This window comes from Eulemur rufifrons, chromosome 7 (assembly GCF_041146395.1).
Source record: "Eulemur rufifrons isolate Redbay chromosome 7, OSU_ERuf_1, whole genome shotgun sequence".
Taxonomy (NCBI): Eukaryota; Metazoa; Chordata; class Mammalia; order Primates; family Lemuridae; genus Eulemur; species Eulemur rufifrons.
Window position 1 is genome coordinate 83,704,396 of NC_090989.1, and position 22,672 is coordinate 83,727,067.

The 22,672-nt window shown below is 38.2% G+C and overlaps 1 protein-coding gene and 1 pseudogene across 2 annotated transcripts in view; both read right to left on the reverse strand.

The window, feature by feature from the left end:
• Positions 1-22,672, reverse strand: part of KCNMB2 (potassium calcium-activated channel subfamily M regulatory beta subunit 2) — a 347,713-nt gene that overhangs the window by 120,186 nt on the left and 204,855 nt on the right. The gene's annotated exons all lie outside the window — the stretch shown is intronic.
• Positions 6,766-17,608, reverse strand: LOC138387736 (RNA-binding protein 7 pseudogene; annotated as a pseudogene).

Consider the following 22,672-nt stretch of genomic DNA (forward strand, 5'->3'; position numbering starts at 1 on the left):
GATGGTAAAACAAGGATATGAAGGAAGCAAGGGGTAATAAAAGGATAGTGTGATCAATGAATTGTGGATCTTCATGCTACCGATGGTTTTGGGTAAGGGAATGAGCCAGAGATACAGGAAGTGGTAGTCAGAGAGTAGGGTGCTTCACACTCAGATTATGGATGTGTTGCAGGTTTGGAGGACAAGCCTGGAGATATGATGCTGGGAGTGAGTGGCTGAGATAGGAAGACAGACAATACTGTTGGAGGAGAGGATTTTCAGAAATTGAAAGGCCAGGGTTTTGGAAAGCTCATCAATGTAGATATTGAAGTCATAAGGAATTTAAAGAATTCCCTTAGAAAAGATATTGAAGGCATTAGTTTAGGATGCACTATCAACACCCTCAAATCAAATATTGTTCACGATAGCATTTCACTGTGGGAATATAAAATCGCGAATATAAAATCATCAATGTTGGCACAGATCCTTGAGTATTTTAGGTGCCTGTCCTCTGCATTTCCATAAGCAACCTTTATGTTCCTCTAGGCTAGCAGTTATGCTGCAATTGTCTTTTTTTCTCATCAGCTTTCCTAACCCAATTACAAGCTCTTTAAAGATGATATGATTAGTCACAGTAACCTTAAAGGCTGGCATGGTGCCAGTACTAGTGCTCAATAGGTATTTGTTCCTTGTGGCATATAATGGTTAGGAACACCGATTCTGAAGTCTGACAGACTTAGGTTCTAATCCCAGCGGCCTCTTACTAGCTATATACGTCTGGAAGAGACACTTAGGACCATTTCCTTGTCTGTAAGATGGATGCAACAATATCTCTCCCCCTTCCTCTCATAGGGATGTGGCAGAGAATCGAAGTGACAAGGCTTTGCATGTAAAGTGCTCAGTAGAGTCCTGGTACATAGAAAATATAAATTTTAACTACTGATGCATGAAGGCAATAAGACTTCATGTTTGGGTAATTTCCAGAGTGGCGCATTCCCACATCAGCCAGTTCCAGGCTGCAGTCTTTCAGAAAAAAGGGATATTGGGAGGAAGCTGACTCTCTGAGGGTCTCCAGTAATCTGATGACATGCTCAATGGGAGATGCTGAAAGAATTTTATTAGTAGAGAAAACTTGATGAGTTCTCTTAGCCAAATGTGTGCACCTCTCTGTACATGCAGCCTAGAAAATGCAGTGTCTTCGTCTCCATAGTTACTCAATGAACTGAAGCAGTGTTGCTAATTCCTTCTTCTGTGTTGTCAATGATTACATTATTATATTACATGTTGATTAAGCCAGAGCACACAGATATGATAAATGCTCATTTATAAGCACAGAAACTACTATTTCATAAAAGCCCAGTTAAAGAACTGTTCCTAGGCTCTTTGTTTTCAGGGAAACAAGGACAGACACAGAGTAGGGTGAGTGGGTTGAAATGCACACTGTCTCATGCAATGTGGCCTCTCTCTGCCTTTTCTAAAGCCCCTCAACCTTTTGACTGACCAGAAAACTGTAGTGGGTCATCAATTTCACCTTCTCTCCGTGTTCTGTATCTGCTCCCTAAGCTCAGAGCTCACTGCTCTGAAACACTGGGGGCTGAGATAATGAGTCTAGACTGCTCATTTGCTCTGCCTAGCAGATGGGAGCACCTGTCATGTGTGGGCAGACTGCCTCTCTAGAGGTTGGGCAGCAGTGGTGTATTTAGACCCTCTTTCTCTATCTAAATGCCAAAAGGTTTAACAATTAAGGGAGAGTTTGAACCAAACCATCTATGTCAACCCTCAACGCAACTGACAAATGCCTCGTCTTTTATTTTAGGTTGAAATTTTAGTCGCAAATTGGATTGGAAATTTTAGTCACAAGAAAGTTTTCTTTCAATGGATCTAGAGGTTTTTTAGAAGCAATCAGGCATTTTGGACTCTCTCTAGATCTCTTTAGATCTCTACAGGTTCAAACTAACATCAACCATTTCCTTGTAGCCTGTGTGTTTTTATGTGTAAGTGTGTGTGTGTGTGTGTGTGTGTAGGTGTTTGACTTTCAGGAGTTAAGCTTTTAAGGCAGGAATCAGCTTGAATCTGTAACTGCTTTCTATTCCAGAGCCAATTTTATTGTCACCTGTTACTTGCTCTAACCTTTACTATATCCAGATCTCCCAGCGGGAGGAATCAATTCCCTTTTTGCAATATCTGAATTGTGAGTTAGAAGCCCCAGAGCAGTTACCAACAAATGAGTGGCCTTGGGAAAATCATATCACCTCCCTGAGCCTCAGAAAATTAAGCTGCTTTAAAGTAGAAGCAGCATAGGAGAGAGACTAAGGCTTTTGACTAGGATTCAGATGACCTGGTTTGGATGCTGGATTCAAAACTTAAGAACTGAATGACATTGAGCATTAGTTTATCACCTGTAAAATTAAGTTAATAATTGTATATTGTATAATAATAATAATAGAGATTGAGTCCTTCTGTTATGCAGCTCTCTCATGAGTTGAGCAATGAGCCATGATCTTTAGGTAGGTTTATTAAGCTAATTTTAAATCCACCTAACGACAGTACAATAAAGACCTTAGAACACAGGCACACAGCACTAAAAGTGTTAGTTGTTGCAGTTATTATTATTGGACCTCTAAGGATTCTTCTGGTTTTAAATTTTTTGTTTGTTTTAATATTTCTCATTTCTTTAGTTCCCAGCCCCTTCCAGAAGTACTTTGATTGCCATGACTGGTGTTAATAATATCTAGTGGGTAGAGCCCAGAGATGGTCCCAGACATTCTACAATGCATATGACAGCCCTTCCTGCCACTGACAAAGAATTACCCTGCCCTTGAGTTTTGCTAAGGGGGACGGATTTAAAGGCTGCTTTGGGAGTCTTTGTAATGAGTTTTCTTTTTCTTTACCAAATTAGTACATATTGACATATTGGTGATGCTTCTGCCTCCAATGAATGCACATAGAAGAGGGGAGGGTAATTCCCATTTTATAACCTTAACTTTCATGTGGGAAAGCTTACCTTCCATTCCTCTCTCAATTTTTTTTTTAAATTTCAGAATATTATAGGGGTACAATGTTTTGGTTACATGAATTGCTTTTGCACAGTTTGAGCCAAGTTATAAGTGTGTCCATCACCTAGATAATGTGCCTAGTACCTGTTAGGAGTGAATTAACCCATCCCCCTTTCCATCCCCCACGTCTGCTTGAATTCCATTGAATTTTACCACCATATGGGCACATGAGTGTTGATCAATTAGTTCCAATGTAATAGTGAGTACATGTGGTGTTTGTTTTTCCATTCTTGCAATACTTCACTTAGAAGGATGGTCTCCAATTCCACCCAGGTTGTTACAAGAGGAATTAGTTAATCATTTTTGTTTTTATGGCTGAGTGATAACCCATGGTGTACATATATCACACTTTATTAATCCACTCATGTATTGAGGGGCACTTGGGCTGTTTCCACATCTTTCCAATTGTGACTTGTGCTGCTAGAAACATTCAAGTGCAAGTGTCTTTTTTATAAAATGTTCTTTTGTTCTTTGGGCAAATACCCAGTAATGGGATTGCTAGATCAAATGGTAGGTCTCTACTTTTAGTTCTTTGAGATGTCTCCATACTGCTTTCCATAGAGGTTGTACTAGTTTGCAGTCCCATCTACAATGTATAAGCGTTTGTTTCTTTCCACGTTCATGCCAGTATCTGTTGTTTTAGGACTTTTGGATAAAAAGCCATTCTCACTAGAGTTAGGTGGTATCTCGTGGTTTTGATTTGCATTTCCCTGATGATTAGAGACATTGAGCATTTTTCCATATGTTTATTGGCCATTGGTCTATCTTCTTTTGAAAAGCTTCTGTTCATGTCTTTTGCCCAATTTTTAATGAGGTTGTTTGATGTTTTCTTGCTGATTTGCTTCAGTTCTTTGTAGATTTTGGTTATTAGCCTTTTATCAGATGTATAGCATGCAAATATTTTCTCTCATTATGCAGGTTATCTATTCGTTCTATTGATTGTTTCCTTGGCTGGGCAGAGCTTTTTAATTTAATGAGGTCCCATTTAATTATTTTTGTTGTTGTTGTGATTGCCTTTGGGGTCTTCTTCATAAATTCTTTCCCTAGACCGACATCTATAAGAGTTTTTCCAACCTCTTCTTCCAGAATTCTTACAGTTTCATGCCTTAGGTTTAAGGGAATTAATTTTTGTGAGTGGTGAGAGGTACGGATTCTGTTTTAGTCTTGTACATGTGGCTATCCAATTTTCCCAGCACTATTTATTGAGAAGGATTCTTTTCCCCAGTGTATGTTTTTGTCTCCTTTGTCAAAGATCAGATGGCATTATGAAGATGGTTTTATGTTTGTGTTCTCTGTTCTGATCCATTGGTCTACGTCTCTGTTCTTGTGCCAGTACCATGCTGTTTTGGTTACTGTAGCCTTGTAGTATAGGTTGAAGTTTGGTAATGTGATGCTTCCAGATTTGTTCTTTTTGCTTAAGGTTGCTTTTGCTATTCAGGGTCTTTTCTTGTTCCATACGAAGCATAGAATTTTTTTTCCTAGATCTGCAAAAAGTGACATTGGTATATTAATGGGAATTGCACTGAACCTGTAAATGGCTTTGGGTAGTATGGATATTTTAACAATGTTAATTCTGCTGATCCATGAGCATGATTTATTTTTTTCTTCTGTTTATATCCTCTGTGCTTTCCTTCTTCAGAGTTTTATAGTTGTCTCGATAGAAGTCTTTCACTTCCTTGGTTAAATATATTCCTAGATATTTTATTTTCTTTGTTGCTATTGTGAAGGTATTTAGTCTTTGTTTTGATTCTCAGCTCGACTGTTGTTGGTGTTTAGGAATGCTACTCACTTGTGTACGTTGATTTTGTAACCTGAGACTTTGCTGAATTTATTTATCTGTTCTAGGGGTCTCTTGGCAGAATCTTTGGGGTTTTCTAGATATAAGATCATATTGTCAGCAAAGAGTGATATTTTGACCTCTACTTTCCACATTTGGATACACTTGATTTCCTTCTGTTGCCTGACTGCTCTGCCTAGGACTTCCACCACTATGTTGAACAGAAGTGGTGAAAATTGGCAACCTTGTCTGGTTACAGTTCAAAGTGGGAATGCTTTTAATTTTTCCCTGTTCAATATGATGTTGACTAGGGGTTTGTAATAGATGTCTTTTATAATATTGAGCTATGTTTCATCTATGCCTATTTTGTTAAGAATTCTTACCATAAAAGGATGTTGAATTGTGTCAAATGCTTTTTCTGTGTCTACTGAGAGCATTATATGGTCTTTGTTTTTACTTAGGTTTATGTGCTGAATTACATTTATAGGTTTATATATGTTGAACCATCCCTGCATCTCTGGGATGAAGCCCGCTTGGTCATGATGGGTTATTTTTTTGATGTGCAGCTGAATTCAGTTTGCTAGGATTTTATTGAGAATTCTTGCATCTATATTTATAAGGGGTGTTGGTCTGTAGTTTTCTTTTTTTGTTGTGTCCTTTTCTGGTTTTGGTATCAAGGTGATATTGTCTTCATAGAACAGGTTAGGGAGGATTCCTTCCTTCTTTGTTATGAAATAATTTCTATGGTATAGGAGCCAGTCCTTCTTTGTAGGTCTGGTAAAATTTGACTATGAAACCACCTGGCATAGGACTTTTTTTTTTTTTCCTTTTATGTTTTTAATATATTAAAAAGCAACATAGTACAAATGTTGTGGTATTAAAAAGGATCCATATTTTTCAAGGAATTAATTTTTATAAACTCTTCAATGAAAGGGGAACAGTATCTTGATACACAAAAGTTTCCTTAAAAAAGATTATAAAATTTTAAAATCAGAAAATGTTAAGACTAAATTCTTTCAAAGATTCAAACAAAAAAGCAATCTGTACAATCTCCATAAAATGTGTTCTTATATATGTGGTGGGCACTTTGCAAATGTTAAAATTTTTAAAGTTTGAATGACAGAAGAAGCACCTACAAGCTTCATGAATCTTTTTTCCAAAAAGGTATACTTTCAGTAAAACATTTTACCATTTTGTCTAACCATACATTGACATTTTTGTTCTTCCTGAAAAGGGGGATTTATACTAACACTGTATTTTCAATGTAAAAATATACACATAAGGATGTTTAACTTCCTGAGTGACTTCAGTCATACAAACATAATGAACAAATTCTAAAATTTTAGAATGAAACAGTATGTAGATTTACACTATTATGTTTAACTAGGGTAAAACTCAGAACGTCACAGAATTTATACTTAAATTCTCTAAGAAGTTAAGCAATATGATTTATCCCCTAACTTTACCAATAAGCTTTCTCAAATGTTAGTAAAATGAATCACTGAAAAGTTGTATTTTCTATTAACAAAATACCAGTAGCCATTTCCGAGTGTCGGCTTGTATGTTTACTATTACATACACCAAAATCTGACTAACAAGAAATTTCTTGCAATACAAAAAGATAACAAATAATTAAAATATTTGCTTTATCATACAATCAATCTATATGATTCATCCCTTCCCAAAGTGTCTAAAATGATTAGGAATTGTGGCACTTTCTTTTGCATAAAACCTATTCCTCTTCATAAAACCGAGGTGAAAGGTTATTAATATAATAAAACTGGAACAATTCTTCTCATTTCTGTATTAAATTGTAACTAGCTTTTAAAAAATTTATAAAGAAATGTGTCAACTTCTAAAGCTGCTCTGTACAGTTTTTCAACAAAATTATTTCCAGATCAACTGAGTCAAAGGGCCTAAAACGACCCTATAGGAGTGTCTTTTTAACACTTGTTAGTGTTGAGATGAACGCCATTTTCCATCTCTACTATTGTCTCTTCTGTTATCATAGTCATGGCTCCAGCCATCGTGATTCCTATCTTCATAGAAGAAATCTTCTCTGCTTCCTCTGTAATGATGGTCAGACCCATGATCACTGTAACGCTGTTCCTGGCTATAATGTCTATCTGCTAGGTAGGGATGAGAATTCTGTCTGACTTTACGCTGTGATGATACAAGCGCCACTGAGAGCTTGAAGACTGGTTAAAAGTATGATTATGTGATTGAACGGATGGTGAAAACGCTGATTGATCCAGAGGCAGAGAACCAAATTTTCCGCCATATGACATCTGTCTCAAAACATTGTTCATCACTGCTTGTCTCTGAAAATTTTCTGGAGAAGAGAAAGATCTCTGAATTATCTGTGTTGATGGAGTCATGTTATCCACAGTCCTTTCATACCTGCTGCTAGGAGATGTAGAGGTAGGACTTGAATTTCCAACATGATGCTGGGGATATGACAAACTGACATCCTGTGAGGCATGACTACTTCCTGATCTAAACTGAATTTTGACGGGCCTTCCAAAAAGTTTGATTCCATTAAGTAGATTCATTGCATAAGGAACAGATACTTCATGTTTGAAATTCTCAAATGCAAATTGCTTTGGTTTACCATCCTTATCTTTTGGAATTTTCACCTTTATTACTGGCCCAGCCTGGTGGAAAAAAAAAAAAAAAAAAACGGCATAGGACTTTTTTTGTTGGGAGATTTTTTATTGCTACTTCAATTTTGTTACTTGACATTCATCTGTTCCAAGTTTTATTTCTTCCTGATTGAGCCTAGGGAGCTTGTGTGTTTTCAAGAATTTGTCCATTTCCTCAACGTTTTCAAGTTTATGTACATAGAGATTTTTATAGTATTTGGAGATGATATTTTGTATTTCTGTGTGATATTGTGTATTTCAGTTAGAATATCTCCTTTTTCATTTCTGATTGAGCTTACTAGGGTCCTTTCTTTTTGATTGCTGGTTAATCTAGTGAGAGGCCTGTCAATTTTGTTCATCTTTTCAAAGAACCAACTTTTTGTTTCATTAATCTTCTGTATAATTCTTTTATTATTGATTTTATTTAGTTTTTCTCTGACTCTAGTTATTTTGTTTCTTCTGCTGTGTTTGGGATTGGTTTGCTCTTCCTTTTCCAATTCCTTGAGATGATTCATTAGATTATTGATTTGCGATCTTTCTGTCTTTTGGATGTAGGCATTTAAGGCTATATATTTTCCACTTCTGACTGCTTTTGTTGAATCTCACAGATTTTGATAACTTGTTTCCCCTTTGGCATTTAGTTTGAAGAATCTTTTGATTTTCATCTTAATTTTCTCCTTTACCCAATAATCATTCAGCAGTAGGGTCTTTTATATCCACGACTTTGTGTAGAGTTGAGTGTTTCTGTTGGAATTGATTTCTAATTTTATTCCATTGTGGTCTGAGAAGATACATGTTACAAGCTCTATTTTTATAAATATATTGAGACATGTTTTGTGGCCTAGGATGTGATCCATCTTAGAGAATGTTCCATGACCTGATGCGAAAAACATATATTCAGTGGTTTTTGGATAGAATGTTCTGTAAATGTCTGTTAGGCCCATTTGTTCTAGAGTTCTGATTAAGTCCATCATTTCTTTGCTTATTTTCTGCTTGGAGGATCTGTCCCATTCTGTCAGTAGAGTATTGAAGTCCCTGGCTAATGATGCTGCTATCTGTCATTTTTTTTTTAGATCAAGTGGGTTTGCTTCATGAATCTGGATGCAACTGTATTAGGTGCATAAACATTTAGGATTGTTAAGTCTTGTTGTTGAATTGTTCCCTTCACCAATATACAATGACCATCTTTGTCTTTCTTTACTTTTGCTGATTTGAAGTCTATGTTATGTGACATGAAAATGGCTACCCAGCTTTCTTTTGGTTTCCATTTTCATGAAATATTATTTTCCCTCCCTTCACGTGGAGTCTGAATTAGTCCTTGTGAGTTAGATGTGTCTCCTAGAGACAGCAGATACTTGGTTTGTATTTCTTTTGTATCCATTCAGCCAGCTTATGTCTCTTTAGTGGGGAGTTCAAGCCATTCATATTTATTGAAAGAATTGATAGGTGGGGAAAATTTCTGATTATACTGTTGAGTAGAACTTTATTCCTTTTTTACCTCTTGAGCCGTTGTGGTATCAACAGACTCTGAGCTTTAGCTTTTGGGTGATTTTACACTCATGGGTGTCTTTGTTCTGATCTGTGTATAATGCAGTTCTGAGTACTTCCTGTGGGGTAGGTCTGGTTTTGACAAATTCCCTCAGTGTTTGCTTGTCTGAGAACATCCTTATTTCTCCCTCATATAAGAAACTTAGTTTTGTGGGATACAAAATTCTAGCTTGGCCATTATTCTGTTTGAGAAGACTGAGAATGAGGCCCCAATCCCTTCTGGCTTGTAAGGTCTCATTGGAGAAGTCTGCAGTTAGTCTGATGAGTTTTCCTTTGTAAGTTACCTGATGCTTTTGTCTTATGGCTTGTGGGAGTGCCTCTTTGTGCTTACTTTAGCCAATCTGATGACTATGTGTTGTGGTGATTGCGTCTTCATGATGAATGTCTCATGAGCTTGTACCTGGATATCTAGATTTCTAGCAAGAGCACGGAAATTTTCCTCAGTTACTCCCTCAAATAGGTTTTTTAACCCTTGCGTATTTTCTTCTTCACCTTTAGGGATGCCTATGATTCTTATGTTTGGCCTCTTTACATAATCCCATATTTCTTATAGGTTTTGTTTGTTTCTCCTATTTCTCCGTTCTTTCTCTTTGACTGACTTGTTTAACTCAATGGTGATGTCTTCAAGCTCTGAGATTCTTTCTTCTGCATGATTGAGCCTATTCTTAAGGCTTTCCACTGTGTTTTTTGTTTCTTGAATGAATTTTTCATCTCTAGAACTTTCATTTGATTTTTTCAAATAATTCGATTTCTTTAGTAAATTTTTCATTCATTTCCTGCATTGTTTTTGTGGTTGTTTTGTGTTGGGTTTCTATTTTCTCTTGTATTTCATTGAGCTTCCTTACAATCCATATTTTAAATTCTTCATCTGTCATTTCAATTTTTTCATTTTGGTTGGTATCCATTGGTAATGAGTTATTGTTTTCTTTTGTGGGTGTCCTGTCACTCTAATTTTTCATGTTTCTGGAGTTCTTTCACTGATTTCTTCTCATCTGGCCTCTCAGTTGAGACTTGGGGGTACCTGGCTTATAGGCCTATTTCTGGGTCCCTGACAATCAATCCCTGAGTGTGCCAGGGAGAGGAGTACTGGTCCTGAATTGCTTATGTTATAGCTGGTTAGGTGTACCTCTCAGGTTACCTCTACCCCTCTGTCTTTCTCTCTTCCCAACAGTGTATAGTGAGTTAGGGGCCCCAGATTAATCTCAGTGATAGTGGGTGGTACTTGTGAGTATGAATCAGCTGCTCTCTGTTTTCTTGAGTTGGAAGGTGCTACGTTTAGCTATGGGATTGTTCTCCCTGTCATTTACTGATGTTTGTGTCGAAGAGCCAGCTGCCAAGATGGTCTTTTATGCTGTGGTAAGCTCTGGTCCCCCAGATGGGGTATACGAATGCCCTAAGCTTTAGAAGGGATGCTGCAAATCTCAGGGGTTTGCTTGATCTTTACTTCCCCTGAATTTGGGAGAGAAGCAAGACAAATCATGGCTCAACTGTGAGAGCTGGAGAGGCTTTTCGAGACCTTGGTGGCTCTCAGAGGTTGCTTATCCAGCCACTAGGGGGAGCCACTGGTATGAAGTTCATGGCAATCTCTCCACGCTGGGTAGGCTGCTCCTGAGGAAGGGGCCTAGTCACTTGAGAGCTAAGGCTTTCGGACAGGGTCTTTCTGCTCTTGTCCACTAGTGTAGTTTCTCTGTGGGGTGGGATGGGCATCCTCCCTATTCACTTCCTGTAAATCTATGGCACTCTCTCATCAGATCAATTTGCGTGAGTTCCCTCACCACCTGAGACTGACTTTTGAACTACCCCTCCATTCGTGCCATGCCCCTATCCAATATGGTGGTTATCCAGCAGGGTCAGGGATGGGCGTGCTCACAGATCCCCGTTCCTTAGTGCCTCTCCACACTCTCTTGTTGGATATGTCTGTGAGGGTTTCCTCACCACCCATGTCTGGGACTGAGATCTCTCCCCTCTCTGGGGAGCGGGGGGCGGGCACCAATTCTGGCCCACCTGTCTAAGCTGCCAGTGCACAATCCCACAAAATGCCTGTGGGCAGGAAGCTCACAAATTGTGGTGGCCCCACTCTTAGTGGCAGGCTCAGCCAGGAATGCACACCCGCGGTGGAGATGCAGCCATTCATGTGCTACTCAGTTCAGAGTATTCTCAAGGTTACAATAGGGGAAAGGGGCTATGGCTACCAGCTAGCCCAAGAGCTAAAATTACTCTCTCTAATGTCAAGATTGGAGGGAATGTAGGGAAGGAAGTGTCTAGGTGTAGGATAGCCAGCACTCTGATCTCTCATGGTACTTTCCTGAAAAGTGTCCCTTTTCAACACCCAGACTCCTGTGGATCTCTGGTTCACCCACTATTCCTATTTAGCCACTGTGCCTGGGCTCCTGGAGGGTAGAAATTCCTCCAAAATGTTTTCAGTCCAAATGCTCACTGAAGGTACCTATGTGGGGGAGGGGAAGCCCTCCTTAGCCTTTTGCTGGGCTCTAAGTCTGTCTGGGTTTGGACCATGCCACTGTCTTCTCTTCTCTATCTTCTTTCTCAGCTTCACATTTTTTCTCAGTTGGGTCTCCAGACATCTCTGTTGTCTCTCCCTGTGATCCACACCTGGGCCCCAACTGCTCTTTCCTCAGTTCAATATTCTACCTTCCAGTTGGGACGATCCAAAAAGTGATGTCTTTAGCTGGCCATCTTCAAATCAATAATTTTTTTTCTGGTCTAGAAGAATCAGCAAAAACCTGCTCTGGCCACCTATAAATAAAACTCTTCTTGGTTGTGTCTCCATTTCCTGCTTGCTTTCCCTTACCTCTTGTGGTTTGCTGCTGCTTCATACTCTGCTTGGGACAGGCCCTCCCTCTACTGTTCACCCCTTCATCTTCTCTACCTTAAACTTCTACTTATCCTTTAAGACCCCTATCAAACATGACCCCTTCCATCATGCTTTACTGCTGACTCCCAGGTTCTAGTCTGGGTTTTTATATGAGTCTATGTCTCATGACATATCTCATGGATTATAGATGTTGATATATTTGTATAATCACTTCTATGTGATAAGCTCCTGGAGACAGGGTTTGCCTCTTATTTATCTTTGAAGCATGTGTAGAATTTAGCACAATGTATTGCACACAGCGCTCAACCAACATTTATTGAATTATAATACTGTTCCTAAGACTAAACTCCACCCCCACATGGTCACTGAAGTCACCTAGGACATCCCTAGGCCTGCGTTAGGATTTCTGTTTTAATGTTCCTAGTTATTACATTGGCAACCTCCACACTCTGCGTTCTCCTTCTCTCACCTCTTTTTTTGTTGAAGGTTAATTATATTTTCATTGATGAAATCTGCCGTGATACACTTCATTTGTCTGTCCTCTTCTGTTAACGTGTAAGCTATTTTAGGAATGCAGTAAAAGGTGGCAGCTGCTATTTATAAAATAAGAAGCAGTCCTGAATTCCCCTGTGGGTCACGTACTCATCCATCTTCATTTGTGTTTGAGAGGTGTTTCCTATGAGCCCACATGATTTACTTTTTTCTTATTATACTACTCATCCTATTCACTACACCAGTCATTGAGGATTTTCATTTTATTTTTGCCCTGGCTTTAATTTTACATTTGATTTGGATTCTACCCCTATTCTTCTCTTCTCATAAGACACAGAAGAGAGAGGAAAACCGACTAAGCTATGTAAATATCTTTTTATGAATTGGACCTCTAGAGATAGAGCTTCGTTACTGGAGGAGAAATGAACATTCTGCTCCTGTGATTTGGTAATAGAAATGTGCCATTCTACAAAGTCTTATGTGTTTTTTAAAATGTAACAATATATAAACCATTTAATATTATAATCACTTGCTAAAGACATGAACAATTGCTGTAAGTTAGTAGAAGTAATAATTGCTTTGTTTTTAGAGCCGATGAACCGAATTAAATTTGGATCTGCTCACAAGTATGCAGTGTCCACATGTATATAGGTGGGAGCTGTGATTCAGACTCACACACTGTAGAAATATTATTAGATCAGTGCACAGATTCATAACTTCAGGACCTAGTGAGTAATGAGATTCATTACTTCAGGACTTTAAAGAATTTCTGAACTCAGCCCCCTGACACCTCTTTTCTACCTCTATCTAACCTCACTCCTGCCAGGGTATAATTTTAAAGATGATCCCACTTCTCACTTCCTGAAAAAGTTCTGTAAATTCTCCATTGTTTATAGTACGGGGTCCGTAACTCCTCCGTGTGACAGAAAAGGCCCTTACACGCCACCAAATTTATTTCTTGGCTCTTATATTCAATACACATTTTACTTCAGCATTAGCAAACTTCTTTCTCTTCTTTAAACATACTGTGGACTTTTCTGTGCCTTTGACCTTCTGAATAAAAACTTCCTATTTCCTGGAAGGCTCCGCTCAGCCCCATCCTTTTATCTCCCTTTAACACACCCCTGACTTTCATCTATGAAGGGATAAGTGTGGAAGGGACTAGCAGAGGGTTTGCTGCAGGGAAGGGGCTCAGTAGTTCATGTTCTGTGCATGGATAGGCAACTGAGTTTGAAAATCTAGAAGAGGAGCTCTGTCTTATAGGTGGGCTCTGTTCCGGATGTTTATAAGTAAGTTTAACCCAGCATGACTGATCCATGTATAATATTGTTTTTAAGTAAAAATAGATACATACTTCCCTTTCTTATAAATTCCCCAGGAAAAGATGGAGTCCTTCTTTTCAACAATCTTATTATCCCCTCATCAGGCTGTTTTTCTATCAGCCTGGGGGACCGGAAACCCTGGGGTAGGGAAAGCAATGTGCATTTGGTCAGGAAAGCTGGCACTTAGGCGCGGGGCTTTGGGGAGCAGAGGTCTGGGATGGGAGAGGTTCTGATGGGATGTGTATTAGTTTACTAGGGCTGCTATAACAAAGCACCAGAAATTGGGTGGCTTAAACAGAAATTTGAATATGAACAGAAATTTATTTCTTCACAGTTCCAGAGTCTGGAAATCCAAGCTCAAACTGTCGGCACAGTTGATTTCTTCTAAGGCTTCTCTCTTTGGCTATAGATGGCTGTCTCCTCACTGTGTCCTCCTGTGGTGTGTTAGTCTGTTTTGTGCTGCTACAACAAAATACCTGGGACTGGGCAGTTTATAAAAAATATAAATGTATTTTCTCACAGTTCCAGAATCTGAGAAGTCCAAGATCAAGGCTCCAGCATTTGGTGTCTGCTGAAGGCCTTCTTTCTGCATCTTTACATGGCGGAAGGCAGAAACGCAAGTGAGCCCAAGCCTGCATGAAGCCTCTTTTATAAGGGCCTTAATTCTATTCACAAAGAGGGACCCCTTTTGGCTTACTCACTTCTTAAAGGCCCTGGCCTCCTAATGCTATCACATTGGCACCACCTGAATCTTGGAGGGGAAACATTCAAACCATAGCACATGGTCTTCCTTCTGTGTGTGTCTGTGTCCTAATTTCCCCTTTTTATAAGGACATCAGTCAGATTGGATTAGGGTCCACCCTAGTAACCTCATTTTAACTTATTTACTTCTTTAAAGACCGTGTCTCTAAATATAGTTGATCCTCCATACAGTTGGTTCTGCATCTGCAGATGCAATCAACCTTGGGTTGAAAATATTTGGAAAAAATAATAATAAAAAACAATACAACAATAAAAATATACAAATAAGAATACAGCACAACTATTTACATTGCATTGGGTATTATAAATCTATTAGATAATTAGGTATTATAAATTAGGTATTATAAATATATAGATATTAGGTATTATAAATCTATTATAAACCTATTACATTGCATTAGGTATTATAAATCTAGAGATGATTTAAAGTATACAGGAGGATGGACATAGGTTATATGCAAATACTATGCGCTTTTATATATCATTAATAATAAGAGACTTGAGCATCCATGGATTTGGGTATCTGAGGGTGTCCTGAAACCAATCCCCTGTACTGTCACATTCTAAGGTACTGGGAGTTAAGTTCCACATATGAATTTGGGGGTGACACAATTCAGTGTGTCACACGTTGGTAATTGGGACAGCAATGGCTGCTCATGGAAACTCCTGGAGGGCAGCAGTCATGGCTTGCCTGGGCGTTTTTCTCAGTGTCTTGTTTGTGGTGGGCATTTAATAAATGTTTTAAAATTGTATGGCAGATTCTACTTGGAAGTGACGTAAGATTCGGCTTATGTCCTTTCAACATGTAAGCTTTCCCTCTCAGCCTTTTTTTCATATGTGAGTTTTATCAGCATTTTGTTGTTATACTTATTTAAATAATTGTTGAAAATATTGCCCTGGATCAAGGATTGAGGGCTTCCATTGTGCTTCCCTCCTGTGAGTTGGCAGTAGCAATAATTTTAGGTAGATTTATTTAACTTATTTTAAGTTCACCTAACTATATTGCCATGTAGGCTACATTCTTCTACAAAGACGTTTTGTTACATGTTTATTTTACCAAAGATATTCATGAAATTTTTATTTATGTGTTTATCATGAACCTGATCCCTAGGAAGGGATTTCAAGTGGGTCTTAAAATGTGGACACAGTATATCTACAGCATAATCTTCACCTGTCTCTTTTGTGACCTTGTTGCAAATACAAGTAGTGTTGATTTGTTGTTCTTGTTCTCTGTGAACCATGCTGGCACCTAGTAATTATAATTTTCTTAAGTGTCCACAAACTACTTTCCAGAACATTAACACCTACTTCTCTGGTAAGCAGCTCTCCAATGGCACATAAACATCTACCTTGAATAGATAAGTAGAGTTAAAATGTAGAGGACTCCATAGCTGTTCCTGTGGCCAGAAGGGTTGTATCATACATATCTATCAACATTAGCTGGAGGCACAATAGAAAGTCTTAATGGGGACACTGTTCTAGGGTAACTACCGTATTTGTACTGATGGAAGGAAGTCAGGAAAAGCTCTGAGATTTGAGACAAGTGGCTTGTGTGGTCTTATATCAGACACATAATAATATGTGTTTCACATAATAAATGGCTCAGTCTTGCCATTTATTATTCTCTTGGCATTATATTACATATTTGTTTGTTCACATGTTTATGAGTATCTCTCATTCTAGAAATAAACCCTATGAGGGTAAGAACTTTGCCTATCTTGTTTGCTGCTCTATTGCCAACAATCAGAGCAGTTTCTGATATTAAGTAAGTCACTTAGATTCTCTCAGGCTAAAATCGCTTACATATCAAATTATAATACCAACACTTGTTCTGCCTAATTCAAGGTCATTGAGAACAGCTAAAGAGATATAAAGGTAGTTTGCAAATTGTAAAGTGGCTTGTAAAGATAAGTGAAAACAGTTATACAGGTATGTGGTTTTGAATGACAGGAAACACAATAAGGAGATACTATATAATAAAGAGCCTTAAGGTTACATAAGGACTTCAGACTTGATAGAGTACAAACTCATGAAAAAAATCAGTTCATTTGCTGGGTTGCCAACTTAGCATTTTAAAAATTTTTATTATTTTTTAAACAAATGTTGAATTTGTTTATCGAAATCTAAAATAAGATAAATATATTTGAAAGCACAAATTGTTAAATTTATAGGTGGCACATGAACCTCTCTTCCCTTGTTAATAAGCTCAAAAGTGACTTCCCCCCTCAGATGAATCCTTTCTATGAGAAATGTCCTTTGTTTAAACCTGAAAGATCACTGAGAATTCCTTAAAGCTCTTTGTTTAAATAATCACATGAAAAGATTCCTCTTAAACTCTTCTGTCAGCAAACAAATACCGCAAGGCAGAATGAATTTTACACCTTTTGGGAGTCCATTAATTTACTTTCAGTGGCATCACGTAATGAACATTCTTATAGCAAGGTCACAGTTCCATTTTATATCAAATAGCTATCCTTTCTCATGTATGATACATGAAGCACATTTCATGCTCAGGGTAAAATGTTTTATTAAAATTATTTCCTTTGTTCTTTTTTATAGATTGTCCTTTGTGACAAGAAAGATTACCTGCATGCTATATCTCTTTAGGATACCCATTGTAGAATTATACCAGTAGAGCTTCACCTAATGCTACATTAATTTTCTTCCATTATTTTCTCTAGGAAGGATGCCATTATTGTTTACATGACAATGCAATTCATTCCTTCCTTCCTTCTTTCCTTAACTGTGGGAATTTATAAAAAGGGCAATAGAGAGAATAAATCTCTTAGGTATGGGGAGGGTTTTCTCAATCCTCTGGGTACAAAGGACACTTGACAGTCACAGATTTTACAGAGCAAACAGGCCAATCTTTATACCTCTCCAACCCCCCACTCCCATGATTCTATTATCCAGCCATCATTAATGCAAGCGAAAAACGCATCCTGTAGCAAACAGGAGTACATGCCCGGGCTGTCAGACTTCAGAGCCATCCCCTCTGTCACGTGGACTTGGATTTTTATAGGCTTTCGCCCAGATAACCATACAAGCCTCTCAACTGGTCTCCCTCTTATCTCCACTTCCCCTAATTCACCTTCTCGACTCTGTTGCCTGAGAGATCTTTCTAAAATGCTAATTCTAGTCATGTCATTTTTTTCTCTACTTTCATTCAAATTACAATCTTGACCTTCTTCCCCCATCTTTGGCATTAACAGGGACAATCACAACTCATTCCTGGGGGTCCCAGTGTGCCACATGACACTTCTCTGAGTGGGAGTGAGCACCCCTGTTCTGCCCACCTTATCAGGAGGTTCTGATGTAAAAGCACTATGTTAACTGAAAAGTGACAAGTACAAGGACCTTAAAAGTAATCCAGGTATCACCTCGAACATGCCTACTTTCTCTTCTCTCCCCTCCAGATGGTCAGCAGGACCAGTTTTCCTCTTTTGTGAGGGCTTGCATCTTTTCCATTGCCAGCACCTCTTCAAACATGTTTCCAAATATAATAATTAGTATTCTTGCCACCAATGTCTCAGCTCTGAGATATCTTTTCCACCAATTTAATATCCTTAAAACACTCCTTTGCACCATGCTAAGAAAGCTTCAGTGGCTTCTAATTCCCATAGGGAAAGCCAAAATGCATGAGTTTTATTAATATATTCACTCTGTAAGTCCTATGTTGACAGTAAATTGTTATAAAAAATGAGGTTAATACTGTTATCTTTTAATGCACTGATGCCATTTTTGGTGTCAGCTAGGTCCCTAGAGAGTGGTTATGTAAAGTTCAATCTTTCTAATAATATAAATGACTTAGGGAATAAAAAAGTAATCTGCCCTTAATTTTTACTTTGTTGAGCCTACCATAAGTTTCATGGGATTTTCTAAGTCAGAAAGAAATCATTTGGAGGTGAGATTAGGAAGTCTTTGCTGTTTCAGAAGTTGGTAGTTTAAGAGACAAAAGAGAAATTGACATCAAGGGAAATTTTCTTGGAGCCAAGTGTAGTGTGATAATTAAGACTTGAATTTACAATTCTTAGTTTCAAACTTGGAACACTCCTTTACATGCTGGGTAAGATAGTTTGTTACAATAATGATTCTAAAGGTATCATGCCTATTGTATGCATAACTTTGCTTAATGCTGTCCGTATTAACCCTAGGCTTGGGATGTTAGCAGCACGACACAAGCAGAGGCTGGAAGAGTGCGTATTCACCGAGGCTTGCACTTTCTTGCTGTTCACCGGGGACCTTTGTTACCCGGTGAAGAAACCTAGGCACACCTCCTCGAAGATGAGAGAGCACAAGGAAAGAGAGGCCCTGCTGTCCCAACCTTTGCAGATAATAAGTGAACCTAGAAAACATCACATTGGAGCAGAGATTAACTATCCCAGCTGAGCCCAACTCACATTGCTTACCCAAAGAATTGGCAAAAAATGAATGATTATTGTTGTAAGCCACTATGTTTCAGGTTTCGCATACAAGAGATACCTAACACACAGAATGAAGTTAAGTTACTTAACTTCTCTTAGACCTATTTATGATGTATAAATGGAGCTAATTTTTGTAATTTAGGGTTGTTGTGAAGATTAAATGAGGTAATCCATTTAGAGATCTTAGCATAAGTGATCAATAAATGTTAGTTATTATAATTATTTTACATGAGTATTTATTATAATGATTTAAAGGTCATTCAATTTGGAGTAAAATAATATATTTTTTTCACATTTCTTATTTCACATTCACAAATTCTCTGTGAGATATTATTATTGGCATTTTATAGATGAACAGTAGAAATTAAATGATATTCTTGACAAATAAGCATTTTCACATAACAAATGATACAAACCCTGGTTATACTTTTTATACCACAGAAAAGGTACAGGACATTATGGTGCCCATTTTGTATATGGGCTTCATCCATGGCCATATTTTGTAGCCCTCAATAATCTGCATATTCTGTTTATTTCATATTTATCATGTATTTTATGTGTGTATCTAAGTTACCTCAAATCCTTTTTAAAAACTTTGATGCGGTATTAGAAAAAGAATATAAAAATGCATAAAATTTTAACCCGAAGTAATGACATGGCTTCTTGAATAATATATGATGTTAAAGTTGAATGAATGGCAACTTGTGAATGGAAAATGTGAAGAAAATAGTTTCGCAAAGGGTATTCTACTTTTAGGATTATCTACAAGAGTGGAAATTTGTTTATGTGGCTATGTAATAATCTCAATACTTTAGAATAAAAACATGCTCATAATCATGAAAATAATATTTATTTACATTGAGAGTTAGAGCCTCTGGAATATTTTGTGTGGCCTTGATCATATCATTTCTGAAATGAATATCAATAACAGGTTATTTAATTTCTAGTTAAATTTCAATGATATTTGCTATCTTCTTGATTTGTTTCATTTCTCTGAGCTTTTTTTCTCCTTCATCTGTGAAATAGGATCATAACAGCCACCTTGCCATGTTGTGAGGATCATAGATTGAGTAGTAAGTATTGTGCCTGGAACAGTGCCTGGCCTGGAAGAGGCATTTGATGAGTTGAAGACATATAGAGAAGAGCTTCTCAAACTTCAATGGGCATATGAGTTACCTAGGAATCTTGTTAAAAGTCAGATTCTGATTCAGTAGATTTAGGGTGGGGTCTAAGATTCTGCATTTCCAACAAGCTTCCAGGTGATGCTAATGCTGCTAGTGGACAGACCACACTTTGATGATGGACCAGGTGATGCTAATGCTGCTGGTGGATGGCCCACACTTTGATGATGGACCAGGTGATGCTAATGCTGCTGGTGGATGGCCCACACTTTGATGATGGACCAGGTGGTGCTAATGCTGCTGGTGGATGGCCCACATATTGATGATGGACCAGGTGATGCTAATGCTGCTGGTGGATGGCCCACACTTTGATGATGGACCAGGTGGTGCTAATGCTGCTGGTGGATGGCCCACATATTGATGATGGACCAGGTGATGCTAATGCTGCTGGTGAATGGACCACACTTTGATGATGGACCAGGTGATGCTAATGCTGCTGATGCATGGACCACTAGCAAGCATAAAGAGGAGAGGTTGGCAAACTATATACCACAGACCAAATACAGCCAGCTCTCTGCTTTTGTAAAAAAAAAAAGTTTTACTGGAACATAGCTAGTTCATTTGTTTATGCATTGTCTGTATCTTTTTGTGCACTATAGTGGGAGAGTAGAGTGATTGCAACAGAGACTGTGTAGCCCACAAAGCCTAAAATGTTTAGTGTCTGGTTCTTTATAGAAAAATATACAGATGTAGAACACTGAAGGCTTGTAACATCTTGAGGGGGTAATATAATTCTGCTAGAAGGACATGGTAGGATTTGTCCAAGGAATCAGGTTATTTTAATGGATCCCATGGGACCACCATATAGGAAGAAGAAGATGCTGGGGATAAGTGGGGTTTGATCTGTGAGTGTGACGCTCAGTGAATGTGAAGCAACAGGACCTGGTGGCAGGTGAGAGGCTTTGGAGTTTTACCAGCTCTGTGACCTTAAGCAAATCATTTTAACATCTCTGAGCCTCAGTTTGCTCATCTGCAAAATGCCATTTTTTAAATGAGTTCATAAACTCTTTTAGAGGACCAGTGATTTTGTATGGAAGATATTTAATATATCACCTGCCACAAAGTATGTAATAAAATAACTATTACCAGTGCAGGGGCCAAGTGAAGGGGGTCTTGTCAGCTGTGAGAGACATGGCTGCTGGAGTTTCTAACTTATTGTGTTGCTCAGGGTCAAATGGTTAGTTGTTTCCTGGTTCCAGATGGTCCTTCTTGGGAAAGGTCCCAGTGAGAACTGAGTCCCAGCCAAGTGGGCTGGGCTTCATGGCAGAGGTCCAGTCCTGTTGGTAATATTTCAGAACCTGAGACAGAGGCCTTATCACTCAGATAAGGAATATTAATAATATAAATAATAACTACTTTTGGTTGAATGCTTACCATTGTCAAGTGCTATCTTGGGTATTTGGCATACATTATCTTATATAATCATCTCTAAAAACTCTTCAATGTAAATACAATTTCTTATGTCACCTAAGATATTGGAAAACTGATGCTCAGTAAAATTAAGTAATTAATCCAAGGTCAACCAGGTAATAAATGGCAGAACTGGATTCAGATCCAGGACTATCTGGTTCCAAACCCATGCTCTTTCTACTTGGCCATGAGGCTGTCATGCTGCAGCCTGGAGGGGAAGGCCAAAGCTTGGTATAGGGACTAGTAATCAGGGGCTCACCCTAGACTTATTGGGAACTGAGCCTACCATGGGAAATCTAACTCCAGTCTCCATTTGCTGATGAAAAGCAATCTCCTAAAACATATCCAGGCCCACTTGTGATCAGATGGGAAACTGTGTGAGGCTTAGACTGCATGTTGAGTACTACTAATAATAATTATAATGATAATGATCATAGCAATAGCTACCATATATAAAGGACTAGATGGGCCATGTGCTACACACACTATCTAATTTAATTAGCACAACTTTCCTATGAAATAGGAGTTACCCATTTCATTTTAAGAGAAGTTGAGTAGCTTGCTCAAAAAGTCCATGTGGCTTCCAGATATTAATAGATCAGAGCATGCAGACAAGCTGAGTTGCAAAGCACAGCAATTGATGAACTCTGGGTCCATGTCTTGTTTCTGATATTAGCTAACTGAGTGAACTTGGGAAAATCACATATCCCCCTAAGTTTCAATTTTTTTTGTCATCTGTAAACAGAGGGAATTGCACCAGAAAATATCTCATGGATATCCCAACACTAATATTTTAAGATTCTGTTAAGTTGACATCAAAGTTGACTATTTTGGTATTTTGAGACAATTAACTTGTAAAATCACAGTTTTAAGGAACATGTTGAAGGCTTTAACTTTCAAAGTTTATAACTTTTATACAAACATTTAAAGGTGAGGGACTGCCATGTATAAGTGTGAATTTGTTCTTCACAGATGTTTTATTTGGCTGGCAACCTGAGGATGTAGAACATTCTGCCTTAAAAATCAAATTGCATAATGTTATGCTTCTGTGATTTTCACCTGGCAGTTGTCACATTGGATCTGCCCTCCATTCTGGAGACATGCACAGAATTCCAGAGTGATTGCTTCACGGATGAGCTCCCTTTGCTATGTGAAATGTTGAAAGCATCTTTTGCCTATTGCTTTGGGAAAGCTCCTTTAGCAGAAGCCAGAAAGAAATGTGCATCCTCTGGGAGCCCTTTCACTT